Consider the following 9607-nt stretch of genomic DNA (forward strand, 5'->3'; position numbering starts at 1 on the left):
GATATATTAAGAAAACAATAAATATGATTATGTATCATTAATAATAAAACGAGTGTTAAACAAGAATACAAGGCTCCAGAGGGATTCGGACCCTCGACCTCCAGTTTACTAGACTGGCGCTCTAACCAACTGAGCTATGGAGCCGATATATTAAGAAAACAATAAATATGATTATGTTTCATTATTAATAAAACGAGTGTTAAACAAGAATACAAGGCTCCAGAGGGATTCGGACCCTCGACCTCCAGTTTACTAGACTGGCGCTCTAACCAACTGAGCTATGGAGCCGATATATTAAGGAAACAATAAATATGATTATGTATCATTAATAATAAAACGAGTGTTAAACAAGAATACAAGGCTCCAGAGGGATTCGGACCCTCGACCTCCAGTTTACTAGACTGGCGCTCTAACCAACTGAGCTATGGAGCCGATATATTAAGAAAACAATAAATATGATTATGTTTCATTATTAATAAAACGAGTGTTAAACAAGAATACAAGGCTCCAGAGGGATTCGGACCCTCGACCTCCAGTTTACTAGACTGGCGCTCTAACCAACTGAGCTATGGAGCCGATATATTAAGGAAACAATAAATATGATTATGTATCATTAATAATAAAACGAGTGTTAAACAAGAATACAAGGCTCCAGAGGGATTCGGACCCTCGACCTCCAGTTTACTAGACTGGCGCTCTAACCAACTGAGCTATGGAGCCGATATATTAAGAAAACAATAAATATGATTATGTTTCATTATTAATAAAACGAGTGTTAAACAAGAATACAAGGCTCCAGAGGGATTCGGACCCTCGACCTCCAGTTTACTAGACTGGCGCTCTAACCAACTGAGCTATGGAGCCGATATATTAAGGAAACAATAAATATGATTATGTATCATTAATAATAAAACGAGTGTTAAACAAGAATACAAGGCTCCAGAGGGATTCGGACCCTCGACCTCCAGTTTACTAGACTGGCGCTCTAACCAACTGAGCTATGGAGCCGATATATTAAGAAAACAATAAATATGATTATGTATCATTAATAATAAAACGAGTGTTAAACAAGAATACAAGGCTCCAGAGGGATTCGGACCCTCGACCTCCAGTTTACTAGACTGGCGCTCTAACCAACTGAGCTATGGAGCCGATATATTAAGGAAACAATAAATATGAGTATGTATCATTAATAATAAAACGAGTGTTAAACAAGAATACAAGGCTCCAGAGGGATTCGGACCCTCGACCTCCAGTTTACTAGACTGGCGCTCTAACCAACTGAGCTATGGAGCCGATATATTAAGAAAACAATAAATATGATTATGTTTCATTATTAATAAAACGAGTGTTAAACAAGAATACAAGGCTCCAGAGGGATTCGGACCCTCGACCTCCAGTTTACTAGACTGGCGCTCTAACCAACTGAGCTATGGAGCCGATATATTAAGGAAACAATAAATATGAGTATGTATCATTAATAATAAAACGAGTGTTAAACAAGAATACAAGGCTCCAGAGGGATTCGGACCCTCGACCTCCAGTTTACTAGACTGGCGCTCTAACCAACTGAGCTATGGAGCCGATATATTAAGGAAACAATAAATATGAGTATGTATCATTAATAATAAAACGAGTGTTAAACAAGAATACAAGGCTCCAGAGGGATTCGGACCCTCGACCTCCAGTTTACTAGACTGGCGCTCTAACCAACTGAGCTATGGAGCCGATATATTAAGGAAACAAAAAATATGATTATGTATCATTAATAATAAAACGAGTGTTAAACAAGAATACAAGGCTCCAGAGGGATTCGGACCCTCGACCTCCAGTTTACTAGACTGGCGCTCTAACCAACTGAGCTATGGAGCCGATATATTAAGGAAACAATAAATATGAGTATGTATCATTAATAATAAAACGAGTGTTAAACAAGAATACAAGGCTCCAGAGGGATTCGGACCCTCGACCTCCAGTTTACTAGACTGGCGCTCTAACCAACTGAGCTATGGAGCCGATATATTAAGAAAACAATAAATATGATTATGTTTCATTATTAATAAAACGAGTGTTAAACAAGAATACAAGGCTCCAGAGGGATTCGGACCCTCGACCTCCAGTTTACTAGACTGGCGCTCTAACCAACTGAGCTATGGAGCCGATATATTAAGGAAACAATAAATATGAGTATGTATCATTAATAATAAAACGAGTGTTAAACAAGAATACAAGGCTCCAGAGGGATTCGGACCCTCGACCTCCAGTTTACTAGACTGGCGCTCTAACCAACTGAGCTATGGAGCCGATATATTAAGGAAACAATAAATATGAGTATGTATCATTAATAATAAAACGAGTGTTAAACAAGAATACAAGGCTCCAGAGGGATTCGGACCCTCGACCTCCAGTTTACTAGACTGGCGCTCTAACCAACTGAGCTATGGAGCCGATATATTAAGGAAACAAAAAATATGATTATGTATCATTAATAATAAAACGAGTGTTAAACAAGAATACAAGGCTCCAGAGGGATTCGGACCCTCGACCTCCAGTTTACTAGACTGGCGCTCTAACCAACTGAGCTATGGAGCCGATATATTAAGGAAACAATAAATATGAGTATGTATCATTAATAATAAAACGAGTGTTAAACAAGAATACAAGGCTCCAGAGGGATTCGGACCCTCGACCTCCAGTTTACTAGACTGGCGCTCTAACCAACTGAGCTATGGAGCCGATATATTAAGGAAACAATAAATATGAGTATGTATCATTAATAATAAAACGAGTGTTAAACAAGAATACAAGGCTCCAGAGGGATTCGGACCCTCGACCTCCAGTTTACTAGACTGGCGCTCTAACCAACTGAGCTATGGAGCCGATATATTAAGGAAACAAAAAATATGATTATGTATCATTAATAATAAAACGAGTGTTAAACAAGAATACAAGGCTCCAGAGGGATTCGGACCCTCGACCTCCAGTTTACTAGACTGGCGCTCTAACCAACTGAGCTATGGAGCCGATATATTAAGGAAACAATAAATATGAGTATGTATCATTAATAATAAAACGAGTGTTAAACAAGAATACAAGGCTCCAGAGGGATTCGGACCCTCGACCTCCAGTTTACTAGACTGGCGCTCTAACCAACTGAGCTATGGAGCCGATATATTAAGGAAACAATAAATATGAGTATGTATCATTAATAATAAAACGAGTGTTAAACAAGAATACAAGGCTCCAGAGGGATTCGGACCCTCGACCTCCAGTTTACTAGACTGGCGCTCTAACCAACTGAGCTATGGAGCCGATATATTAAGGAAACAATAAATATGAGTATGTATCATTAATAATAAAACGAGTGTTAAACAAGAATACAAGGCTCCAGAGGGATTCGGACCCTCGACCTCCAGTTTACTAGACTGGCGCTCTAACCAACTGAGCTATGGAGCCGATATATTAAGGAAACAAAAAATATGATTATGTATCATTAATAATAAAACGAGTGTTAAACAAGAATACAAGGCTCCAGAGGGATTCGGACCCTCGACCTCCAGTTTACTAGACTGGCGCTCTAACCAACTGAGCTATGGAGCCGATATATTAAGGAAACAATAAATATGAGTATGTATCATTAATAATAAAACGAGTGTTAAACAAGAATACAAGGCTCCAGAGGGATTCGGACCCTCGACCTCCAGTTTACTAGACTGGCGCTCTAACCAACTGAGCTATGGAGCCGATATATTAAGAAAACAATAAATATGATTATGTTTCATTATTAATAAAACGAGTGTTAAACAAGAATACAAGGCTCCAGAGGGATTCGGACCCTCGACCTCCAGTTTACTAGACTGGCGCTCTAACCAACTGAGCTATGGAGCCGATATATTAAGGAAACAATAAATATGATTATGTATCATTAATAATAAAACGAGTGTTAAACAAGAATACAAGGCTCCAGAGGGATTCGGACCCTCGACCTCCAGTTTACTAGACTGGCGCTCTAACCAACTGAGCTATGGAGCCGATATATTAAGAAAACAATAAATATGATTATGTTTCATTATTAATAAAACGAGTGTTAAACAAGAATACAAGGCTCCAGAGGGATTCGGACCCTCGACCTCCAGTTTACTAGACTGGCGCTCTAACCAACTGAGCTATGGAGCCGATATATTAAGGAAACAATAAATATGATTATGTATCATTAATAATAAAACGAGTGTTAAACAAGAATACAAGGCTCCAGAGGGATTCGGACCCTCGACCTCCAGTTTACTAGACTGGCGCTCTAACCAACTGAGCTATGGAGCCGATATATCAGGAAAACAATAAATATGATTATGTTTCATTATTAATAAAACGAGTGTTAAACAAGAATACAAGGCTCCAGAGGGATTCGGACCCTCGACCTCCAGTTTACTAGACTGGCGCTCTAACCAACTGAGCTATGGAGCCGATATATTAAGGAAACAATAAATATGATTATGTATCATTAATAATAAAACGAGTGTTAAACAAGAATACAAGGCTCCAGAGGGATTCGGACCCTCGACCTCCAGTTTACTAGACTGGCGCTCTAACCAACTGAGCTATGGAGCCGATATATTAAGAAAACAATAAATATGATTATGTATCATTAATAATAAAACGAGTGTTAAACAAGAATACAAGGCTCCAGAGGGATTCGGACCCTCGACCTCCAGTTTACTAGACTGGCGCTCTAACCAACTGAGCTATGGAGCCGATATATTAAGGAAACAATAAATATGAGTATGTATCATTAATAATAAAACGAGTGTTAAACAAGAATACAAGGCTCCAGAGGGATTCGGACCCTCGACCTCCAGTTTACTAGACTGGCGCTCTAACCAACTGAGCTATGGAGCCGATATATTAAGGAAACAATAAATATGATTATGTATCATTAATAATAAAACGAGTGTTAAACAAGAATACAAGGCTCCAGAGGGATTCGGACCCTCGACCTCCAGTTTACTAGACTGGCGCTCTAACAAACTGAGCTATGGAGCCGATATATTAAGGAAACAATAAATATGATTATGTTTCATTATTAATAAAACGAGTCTTAAACAAGAATACAAGGCTCCAGAGGGATTCGGACCCTCGACCTCCAGTTTACTAGACTGGCGCTCTAACCAACTGAGCTATGGAGCCGATATATTAAGAAAACAATAAATATGATTATGTATCATTAATAATAAAACGAGTGTTAAACAAGAATACAAGGCTCCAGAGGGATTCGGACCCTCGACCTCCAGTTTACTAGACTGGCGCTCTAACCAACTGAGCTATGGAGCCGATATATTAAGGAAACAATAAATATGAGTATGTATCATTAATAATAAAACGAGTGTTAAACAAGAATACAAGGCTCCAGAGGGATTCGGACCCTCGACCTCCAGTTTACTAGACTGGCGCTCTAACCAACTGAGCTATGGAGCCGATATATTAAGGAAACAATAAATATGATTATGTATCATTAATAATAAAACGAGTGTTAAGCAAGAATACAAGGCTCCAGAGGGATTCGGACCCTCGACCTCCAGTTTACTAGACTGGCGCTCTAACCAACTGAGCTATGGAGCCGATATATTAAGGAAACAATAAATATGATTATGTATCATTAATGATGACACAAGTGTTAAACAAGAATACAAGGCTCCAGAGGGATTCGGACCCTCGACCTCCAGTTTACTAGACTGGCGCTCTAACCAACTGAGCTATGGAGCCGATACATTAAGGAAACAATAAATATGATTATGTATCATTAATAATAAAACGAGTGTTAAACAAGAATACAAGGCTCCAGAGGGATTCGGACCCTCGACCTCCAGTTTACTATACTGGCGCTCTAACCAACTGAGCTATGGAGCCGACATATTAATGAAACAATATATATGATTATATATCATTAATGATGACACAAGTGTTAAACAAGAATACAAGGCTCCAGAGGGATTCGGACCCTCGACCTCCAGTTTACAAGCCTGGCGCTCTAACCAACTGAGCTATGGAGCCGATATAGTAAGGAAACAATAACTATGATTATATATCATTAATGATGACACAAGTGTTAACCAAGAATACAAGGCTCCAGAGGGATTCGGACCCTCGACCTCCAGTTTACTAGACTGGCGCTCTAACCAACTGAGCTATGGAGCCGATATATTAAGGAAACAATAAATATGATTATGTATCATTAATAATAAAACAAGTGTTAAACAAGAATACAAGGCTCCAGAGGGGTTCGGACCCTCGACCTCCAGTTTACTAGACTGGCGCTCTAACCAACTGAGCTATGGAGCCGATATATTAAGGAAACAATGAATATGATTATGTATCATTAATAATAAAACGAGTGTTAAACAAGAATACAAGGCTCCAAAGGGATTCGGACCCTCGACCTCCAGTTTACTAGACTGGCGCTCTAACCAACTGAGCTATGGAGCCGATATATTAAGGAAACAATAAATATGATTATGTATCATTAATAATAAAACGAGTGTTAAACAAGAATACAAGGCTCCAGAGGGATTCGGACCCTCGACCTCCAGTTTACTAGACTGGCGCTCTAACCAACTGAGCTATGGAGCCGATATATTAAGGAAACAATAAATATGATTATGTATCATTAATAATAAAACGAGTGTTAAACAAGAATACAAGGCTCCAGAGGGATTCGGACCCTCGACCTCCAGTTTACTAGACTGGCGCTCTAACCAACTGAGCTATGGAGCCGATATATTAATGAAACAATAAATATGATTATGTATCATTAATAATAAAACGAGTGTTAAACAAGAATACAAGGCTCCAGAGGGATTCGGACCCTCTACATCCAGTTTACTAGACTGGCGCTCTAACCAACTGAGCTATGGAGCCGATATATTTATGAACTAATAAATATGATTATGTATCATTAATGATAAAATAAGTGTTAAACGAGAATAAAAGGCTCCAGAGGGATTCGGACCCTTGACCCCCAGTTTACAAGACTGGCGCTCTTAACAACTGAGCTATGGAGCCGATACATTTATGAAATAATAAATATGACTATGTATCATTAATGATAAAACAAGTGTTAAACGAGAATAAAAGGCTCCAGAGGGATTCGGACCCTCGACCTCCAGTTTAAAAGACTGGCGCTCTAACCAACTGAGCTATGGGGCCGATATATTTATGAAATAATAAATATGATTATGTATCATTAACGATAAAACAAGTGTTAAACGAGAATAAAAGGCTCCAGAGGGATTCGGACCCTCGACCTCCAGTTTACTAGACTGGCGCTCTAACCAACTGAGCTATGGAGCCGATATATTTATGAACTAATAAACATGATTATGTATCATTAATGATAAAATAAGTGTTAAACGAGAATAAAAGACTCCAGAGGGATTCGGACCATCGACCTCCAGTTTAAAAGACTGGCGCTCTAACCAACTGAGCTATGGAGCCGATATATTTATGAAATAATAAATATGATTATGTATCATTAATGATGAAATAAGTGTTAAACGAGAATAAAAGGCTCCAGAGGGATTCGGACCCTGGACCTCCAGTTTACAAGACTGGCGCTCTAACCAACTGAGCTATGGAGCCGATATATTTATGAAATAATAAATATGATAATGTATCATTAACGATAAAACAAGTGTTACACGAGAATAAAAGGCTCCAGAGGGATTCGGACCCTCGACCCCCAGTATACTAGACTGGCGCTCAAACCAAATTAGCTATGGAGCCGATATATTTATGAACTTATAAATATGATTATGTATCATTAATGATAAAACAAGTGTTAACCGAGAATAAAGGGCTTCAGAGGGATTCGGACCCTGGACCTCCAGTTTACAAGACTGGCGCTCTACCCAACTGAGCTATGGAGCCGATATATTTATGTAATAATAAATATGATTATGTATCATTAACGATAAAACAAGTGTTAAACGAGAATAAAAGGCTCCAGAGGGATTCGGACCTTCGACCTCCAGTTTACTAGACTGGCGCTCTAACCAAGTGAGCTATGGAGCGGATATATGTATGAACTAATAAATATGATTATGTATCATTAATGATAAAATAAGTGTTAAACGAGAATAAAAGGCTCCAGAGGGATTCGGACCATGGACCTCCAGTTTACAAGACTGGCGCTCTAACCAACTGAGCTATGGAGCCGATATATTTATGAAATAATAAATATGATTATGTATCATTTATGATAAAATAAGTGTTAAACGAGAATAAAAGGCTCCAGAGGGATTCGGACCCTCGACCTCCAGTTTACAAGACTGGCGCTCTAACCAACTGAGCTATGGAGCCGATATATTTATGAACTAATAAATATGATTATGTATCATTAATGATAAAATAAGTGTTAAACGAGAATAAAAGGCTCCAGAGGGATTCGGACCCTTGACCCCCAGTTTACAAGACTGGCGCTCTTAACAACTGAGCTATGGAGCCGATACATTTATGAAATAATAAATATGACTATGTATCATTAATGATAAAATAAGTGTTAAACGAGAATAAAAGGCTCCAGAGGAATTCGGACCATGGACCTCCAGTTTACAAGACTGGCGCTCTAACCAACTGAGCTATGGAGCCGATATATTTATGAAATAATAAATATGATTATGTATCATTAATGATAAAACAAGTGTTAAACGAGAATAAAAGGCTCCAGAGGGGTTCGGGCCCTCGACTTCCAGTTTACAAGACTGGCGCTCTAACCAACTGAGCTATGCAGCCGATATATTTATGAACTAATAAATATGATTATGTACCATTAATGATAAAATAAGTGTTAAACGAGAATAAAAGGCTCCAGAGGGATTCGGACCCTCGACCTCCAGTTTACAAGACTGGCGCTCTTACCAACTGAGCTATGGAGCCGATACATTCATGAAATAATAAATATGATTATGTATCATTAATGATAAAATAAGTGTTAAACGAGAATAAAAGGCTCCAGAGGGATTCGGACCCTGGACCTCCAGTTTACAAGACTGGCGCTCTAACCAACTGAGCCATGGAGCCGATATATTTATGAACTAATAAATATGATTATCTATCATTAATGATAAAATAAGTGTTTAACGAGAATAAAGGGCTCCAGAGGGATTCGGACCCTGGACCTCCAGTTTACAAGACTGGCGCTCTAACCAACTGAGCTATGGAGCCGATATATTTATGAAATAATAAATATGATTATGTATCATTAACGATAAAACAAGTGTTAAACGAGAATAAAAGGCTTCAGAGGGATTCGGACCCTCGACCTCCAGTGTACTAGACTGGCGCTCTAACCAAATGAGCTATGGAACCGATATATTTATGAACTAATAAATATGATTATGTATCATTAATGATAAAACAAGTGTAAAACGAGAATAAAAGGCTCCAGAGGGATTCGGACCCTGGACCTCCAGTTTACAAGACTGGCGCTCTAACCAACTGAGCTATGGAGTCGATATATTTATGAACTAATAAATATGATAATGAATCATTAACGATAAAACAAGTGTTAAACGAGAATAAAAGGCTCCAGAGGGATTCGGACCATCGACCTCCA

At 38.6% G+C, this 9607-nt stretch overlaps 52 non-coding genes across 52 annotated transcripts; all 52 read right to left on the bottom strand.

The window, feature by feature from the left end:
• Positions 1-70: 70 nt before the first annotated feature.
• Positions 71-144, bottom strand: Trnat-agu (transfer RNA threonine (anticodon AGU)). Its single transcript has one exon. It is a non-coding gene; the product is annotated as a tRNA-Thr (tRNA).
• Positions 145-214: 70 nt separating this feature from the next.
• Trnat-agu (transfer RNA threonine (anticodon AGU)) lies at positions 215-288 on the bottom strand. Its single transcript has one exon. It is a non-coding gene; the product is annotated as a tRNA-Thr (tRNA).
• Positions 289-358: 70 nt separating this feature from the next.
• Positions 359-432, bottom strand: Trnat-agu (transfer RNA threonine (anticodon AGU)). The gene has a single exon. It is a non-coding gene; the product is annotated as a tRNA-Thr (tRNA).
• A 70-nt stretch (positions 433-502) lies between these two features.
• Trnat-agu (transfer RNA threonine (anticodon AGU)) lies at positions 503-576 on the bottom strand. Its single transcript has one exon. It is a non-coding gene; the product is annotated as a tRNA-Thr (tRNA).
• A 70-nt stretch (positions 577-646) lies between these two features.
• Trnat-agu (transfer RNA threonine (anticodon AGU)) lies at positions 647-720 on the bottom strand. The gene has a single exon. It is a non-coding gene; the product is annotated as a tRNA-Thr (tRNA).
• Positions 721-790: 70 nt separating this feature from the next.
• Trnat-agu (transfer RNA threonine (anticodon AGU)) lies at positions 791-864 on the bottom strand. Its single transcript has one exon. It is a non-coding gene; the product is annotated as a tRNA-Thr (tRNA).
• Positions 865-934: 70 nt separating this feature from the next.
• On the bottom strand, positions 935-1008 carry Trnat-agu (transfer RNA threonine (anticodon AGU)). Its single transcript has one exon. It is a non-coding gene; the product is annotated as a tRNA-Thr (tRNA).
• Positions 1009-1078: 70 nt separating this feature from the next.
• Positions 1079-1152, bottom strand: Trnat-agu (transfer RNA threonine (anticodon AGU)). Its single transcript has one exon. It is a non-coding gene; the product is annotated as a tRNA-Thr (tRNA).
• A 70-nt stretch (positions 1153-1222) lies between these two features.
• Positions 1223-1296, bottom strand: Trnat-agu (transfer RNA threonine (anticodon AGU)). Its single transcript has one exon. It is a non-coding gene; the product is annotated as a tRNA-Thr (tRNA).
• A 70-nt stretch (positions 1297-1366) lies between these two features.
• Positions 1367-1440, bottom strand: Trnat-agu (transfer RNA threonine (anticodon AGU)). Its single transcript has one exon. It is a non-coding gene; the product is annotated as a tRNA-Thr (tRNA).
• A 70-nt stretch (positions 1441-1510) lies between these two features.
• Trnat-agu (transfer RNA threonine (anticodon AGU)) lies at positions 1511-1584 on the bottom strand. The gene has a single exon. It is a non-coding gene; the product is annotated as a tRNA-Thr (tRNA).
• Positions 1585-1654: 70 nt separating this feature from the next.
• Positions 1655-1728, bottom strand: Trnat-agu (transfer RNA threonine (anticodon AGU)). Its single transcript has one exon. It is a non-coding gene; the product is annotated as a tRNA-Thr (tRNA).
• A 70-nt stretch (positions 1729-1798) lies between these two features.
• On the bottom strand, positions 1799-1872 carry Trnat-agu (transfer RNA threonine (anticodon AGU)). Its single transcript has one exon. It is a non-coding gene; the product is annotated as a tRNA-Thr (tRNA).
• Positions 1873-1942: 70 nt separating this feature from the next.
• Trnat-agu (transfer RNA threonine (anticodon AGU)) lies at positions 1943-2016 on the bottom strand. Its single transcript has one exon. It is a non-coding gene; the product is annotated as a tRNA-Thr (tRNA).
• A 70-nt stretch (positions 2017-2086) lies between these two features.
• Trnat-agu (transfer RNA threonine (anticodon AGU)) lies at positions 2087-2160 on the bottom strand. Its single transcript has one exon. It is a non-coding gene; the product is annotated as a tRNA-Thr (tRNA).
• Positions 2161-2230: 70 nt separating this feature from the next.
• Trnat-agu (transfer RNA threonine (anticodon AGU)) lies at positions 2231-2304 on the bottom strand. The gene has a single exon. It is a non-coding gene; the product is annotated as a tRNA-Thr (tRNA).
• A 70-nt stretch (positions 2305-2374) lies between these two features.
• Trnat-agu (transfer RNA threonine (anticodon AGU)) lies at positions 2375-2448 on the bottom strand. Its single transcript has one exon. It is a non-coding gene; the product is annotated as a tRNA-Thr (tRNA).
• Positions 2449-2518: 70 nt separating this feature from the next.
• Trnat-agu (transfer RNA threonine (anticodon AGU)) lies at positions 2519-2592 on the bottom strand. Its single transcript has one exon. It is a non-coding gene; the product is annotated as a tRNA-Thr (tRNA).
• A 70-nt stretch (positions 2593-2662) lies between these two features.
• Positions 2663-2736, bottom strand: Trnat-agu (transfer RNA threonine (anticodon AGU)). The gene has a single exon. It is a non-coding gene; the product is annotated as a tRNA-Thr (tRNA).
• A 70-nt stretch (positions 2737-2806) lies between these two features.
• Positions 2807-2880, bottom strand: Trnat-agu (transfer RNA threonine (anticodon AGU)). The gene has a single exon. It is a non-coding gene; the product is annotated as a tRNA-Thr (tRNA).
• A 70-nt stretch (positions 2881-2950) lies between these two features.
• Trnat-agu (transfer RNA threonine (anticodon AGU)) lies at positions 2951-3024 on the bottom strand. Its single transcript has one exon. It is a non-coding gene; the product is annotated as a tRNA-Thr (tRNA).
• A 70-nt stretch (positions 3025-3094) lies between these two features.
• On the bottom strand, positions 3095-3168 carry Trnat-agu (transfer RNA threonine (anticodon AGU)). Its single transcript has one exon. It is a non-coding gene; the product is annotated as a tRNA-Thr (tRNA).
• A 70-nt stretch (positions 3169-3238) lies between these two features.
• Positions 3239-3312, bottom strand: Trnat-agu (transfer RNA threonine (anticodon AGU)). The gene has a single exon. It is a non-coding gene; the product is annotated as a tRNA-Thr (tRNA).
• A 70-nt stretch (positions 3313-3382) lies between these two features.
• Positions 3383-3456, bottom strand: Trnat-agu (transfer RNA threonine (anticodon AGU)). Its single transcript has one exon. It is a non-coding gene; the product is annotated as a tRNA-Thr (tRNA).
• Positions 3457-3526: 70 nt separating this feature from the next.
• On the bottom strand, positions 3527-3600 carry Trnat-agu (transfer RNA threonine (anticodon AGU)). Its single transcript has one exon. It is a non-coding gene; the product is annotated as a tRNA-Thr (tRNA).
• A 70-nt stretch (positions 3601-3670) lies between these two features.
• Positions 3671-3744, bottom strand: Trnat-agu (transfer RNA threonine (anticodon AGU)). Its single transcript has one exon. It is a non-coding gene; the product is annotated as a tRNA-Thr (tRNA).
• Positions 3745-3814: 70 nt separating this feature from the next.
• Trnat-agu (transfer RNA threonine (anticodon AGU)) lies at positions 3815-3888 on the bottom strand. Its single transcript has one exon. It is a non-coding gene; the product is annotated as a tRNA-Thr (tRNA).
• Positions 3889-3958: 70 nt separating this feature from the next.
• Positions 3959-4032, bottom strand: Trnat-agu (transfer RNA threonine (anticodon AGU)). Its single transcript has one exon. It is a non-coding gene; the product is annotated as a tRNA-Thr (tRNA).
• Positions 4033-4102: 70 nt separating this feature from the next.
• On the bottom strand, positions 4103-4176 carry Trnat-agu (transfer RNA threonine (anticodon AGU)). The gene has a single exon. It is a non-coding gene; the product is annotated as a tRNA-Thr (tRNA).
• Positions 4177-4246: 70 nt separating this feature from the next.
• Positions 4247-4320, bottom strand: Trnat-agu (transfer RNA threonine (anticodon AGU)). Its single transcript has one exon. It is a non-coding gene; the product is annotated as a tRNA-Thr (tRNA).
• A 70-nt stretch (positions 4321-4390) lies between these two features.
• Trnat-agu (transfer RNA threonine (anticodon AGU)) lies at positions 4391-4464 on the bottom strand. Its single transcript has one exon. It is a non-coding gene; the product is annotated as a tRNA-Thr (tRNA).
• A 70-nt stretch (positions 4465-4534) lies between these two features.
• Trnat-agu (transfer RNA threonine (anticodon AGU)) lies at positions 4535-4608 on the bottom strand. The gene has a single exon. It is a non-coding gene; the product is annotated as a tRNA-Thr (tRNA).
• Positions 4609-4678: 70 nt separating this feature from the next.
• Positions 4679-4752, bottom strand: Trnat-agu (transfer RNA threonine (anticodon AGU)). Its single transcript has one exon. It is a non-coding gene; the product is annotated as a tRNA-Thr (tRNA).
• A 70-nt stretch (positions 4753-4822) lies between these two features.
• Trnat-agu (transfer RNA threonine (anticodon AGU)) lies at positions 4823-4896 on the bottom strand. Its single transcript has one exon. It is a non-coding gene; the product is annotated as a tRNA-Thr (tRNA).
• A 214-nt stretch (positions 4897-5110) lies between these two features.
• On the bottom strand, positions 5111-5184 carry Trnat-agu (transfer RNA threonine (anticodon AGU)). Its single transcript has one exon. It is a non-coding gene; the product is annotated as a tRNA-Thr (tRNA).
• Positions 5185-5254: 70 nt separating this feature from the next.
• On the bottom strand, positions 5255-5328 carry Trnat-agu (transfer RNA threonine (anticodon AGU)). The gene has a single exon. It is a non-coding gene; the product is annotated as a tRNA-Thr (tRNA).
• A 70-nt stretch (positions 5329-5398) lies between these two features.
• On the bottom strand, positions 5399-5472 carry Trnat-agu (transfer RNA threonine (anticodon AGU)). The gene has a single exon. It is a non-coding gene; the product is annotated as a tRNA-Thr (tRNA).
• A 70-nt stretch (positions 5473-5542) lies between these two features.
• Trnat-agu (transfer RNA threonine (anticodon AGU)) lies at positions 5543-5616 on the bottom strand. The gene has a single exon. It is a non-coding gene; the product is annotated as a tRNA-Thr (tRNA).
• A 70-nt stretch (positions 5617-5686) lies between these two features.
• Positions 5687-5760, bottom strand: Trnat-agu (transfer RNA threonine (anticodon AGU)). The gene has a single exon. It is a non-coding gene; the product is annotated as a tRNA-Thr (tRNA).
• Positions 5761-5974: 214 nt separating this feature from the next.
• On the bottom strand, positions 5975-6048 carry Trnat-ugu (transfer RNA threonine (anticodon UGU)). Its single transcript has one exon. It is a non-coding gene; the product is annotated as a tRNA-Thr (tRNA).
• A 70-nt stretch (positions 6049-6118) lies between these two features.
• Positions 6119-6192, bottom strand: Trnat-agu (transfer RNA threonine (anticodon AGU)). The gene has a single exon. It is a non-coding gene; the product is annotated as a tRNA-Thr (tRNA).
• A 70-nt stretch (positions 6193-6262) lies between these two features.
• Trnat-agu (transfer RNA threonine (anticodon AGU)) lies at positions 6263-6336 on the bottom strand. The gene has a single exon. It is a non-coding gene; the product is annotated as a tRNA-Thr (tRNA).
• A 214-nt stretch (positions 6337-6550) lies between these two features.
• On the bottom strand, positions 6551-6624 carry Trnat-agu (transfer RNA threonine (anticodon AGU)). Its single transcript has one exon. It is a non-coding gene; the product is annotated as a tRNA-Thr (tRNA).
• A 70-nt stretch (positions 6625-6694) lies between these two features.
• Positions 6695-6768, bottom strand: Trnat-agu (transfer RNA threonine (anticodon AGU)). The gene has a single exon. It is a non-coding gene; the product is annotated as a tRNA-Thr (tRNA).
• Positions 6769-7126: 358 nt separating this feature from the next.
• Trnak-uuu (transfer RNA lysine (anticodon UUU)) lies at positions 7127-7200 on the bottom strand. Its single transcript has one exon. It is a non-coding gene; the product is annotated as a tRNA-Lys (tRNA).
• A 70-nt stretch (positions 7201-7270) lies between these two features.
• On the bottom strand, positions 7271-7344 carry Trnat-agu (transfer RNA threonine (anticodon AGU)). The gene has a single exon. It is a non-coding gene; the product is annotated as a tRNA-Thr (tRNA).
• Positions 7345-7414: 70 nt separating this feature from the next.
• Trnak-uuu (transfer RNA lysine (anticodon UUU)) lies at positions 7415-7488 on the bottom strand. The gene has a single exon. It is a non-coding gene; the product is annotated as a tRNA-Lys (tRNA).
• Positions 7489-7558: 70 nt separating this feature from the next.
• On the bottom strand, positions 7559-7632 carry Trnat-ugu (transfer RNA threonine (anticodon UGU)). The gene has a single exon. It is a non-coding gene; the product is annotated as a tRNA-Thr (tRNA).
• A 646-nt stretch (positions 7633-8278) lies between these two features.
• Positions 8279-8352, bottom strand: Trnat-ugu (transfer RNA threonine (anticodon UGU)). The gene has a single exon. It is a non-coding gene; the product is annotated as a tRNA-Thr (tRNA).
• A 502-nt stretch (positions 8353-8854) lies between these two features.
• On the bottom strand, positions 8855-8928 carry Trnat-ugu (transfer RNA threonine (anticodon UGU)). Its single transcript has one exon. It is a non-coding gene; the product is annotated as a tRNA-Thr (tRNA).
• Positions 8929-8998: 70 nt separating this feature from the next.
• Trnat-ugu (transfer RNA threonine (anticodon UGU)) lies at positions 8999-9072 on the bottom strand. Its single transcript has one exon. It is a non-coding gene; the product is annotated as a tRNA-Thr (tRNA).
• Positions 9073-9142: 70 nt separating this feature from the next.
• Positions 9143-9216, bottom strand: Trnat-ugu (transfer RNA threonine (anticodon UGU)). The gene has a single exon. It is a non-coding gene; the product is annotated as a tRNA-Thr (tRNA).
• Between the last annotated feature and the right edge of the window lie 391 nt (positions 9217-9607).

Source organism: Euprymna scolopes, chromosome 11 (assembly GCF_053919585.1).
Source record: "Euprymna scolopes isolate OS-2025 chromosome 11, ASM5391958v1, whole genome shotgun sequence".
NCBI lineage: Eukaryota > Metazoa > Mollusca > Cephalopoda > Sepiida > Sepiolidae > Euprymna > Euprymna scolopes.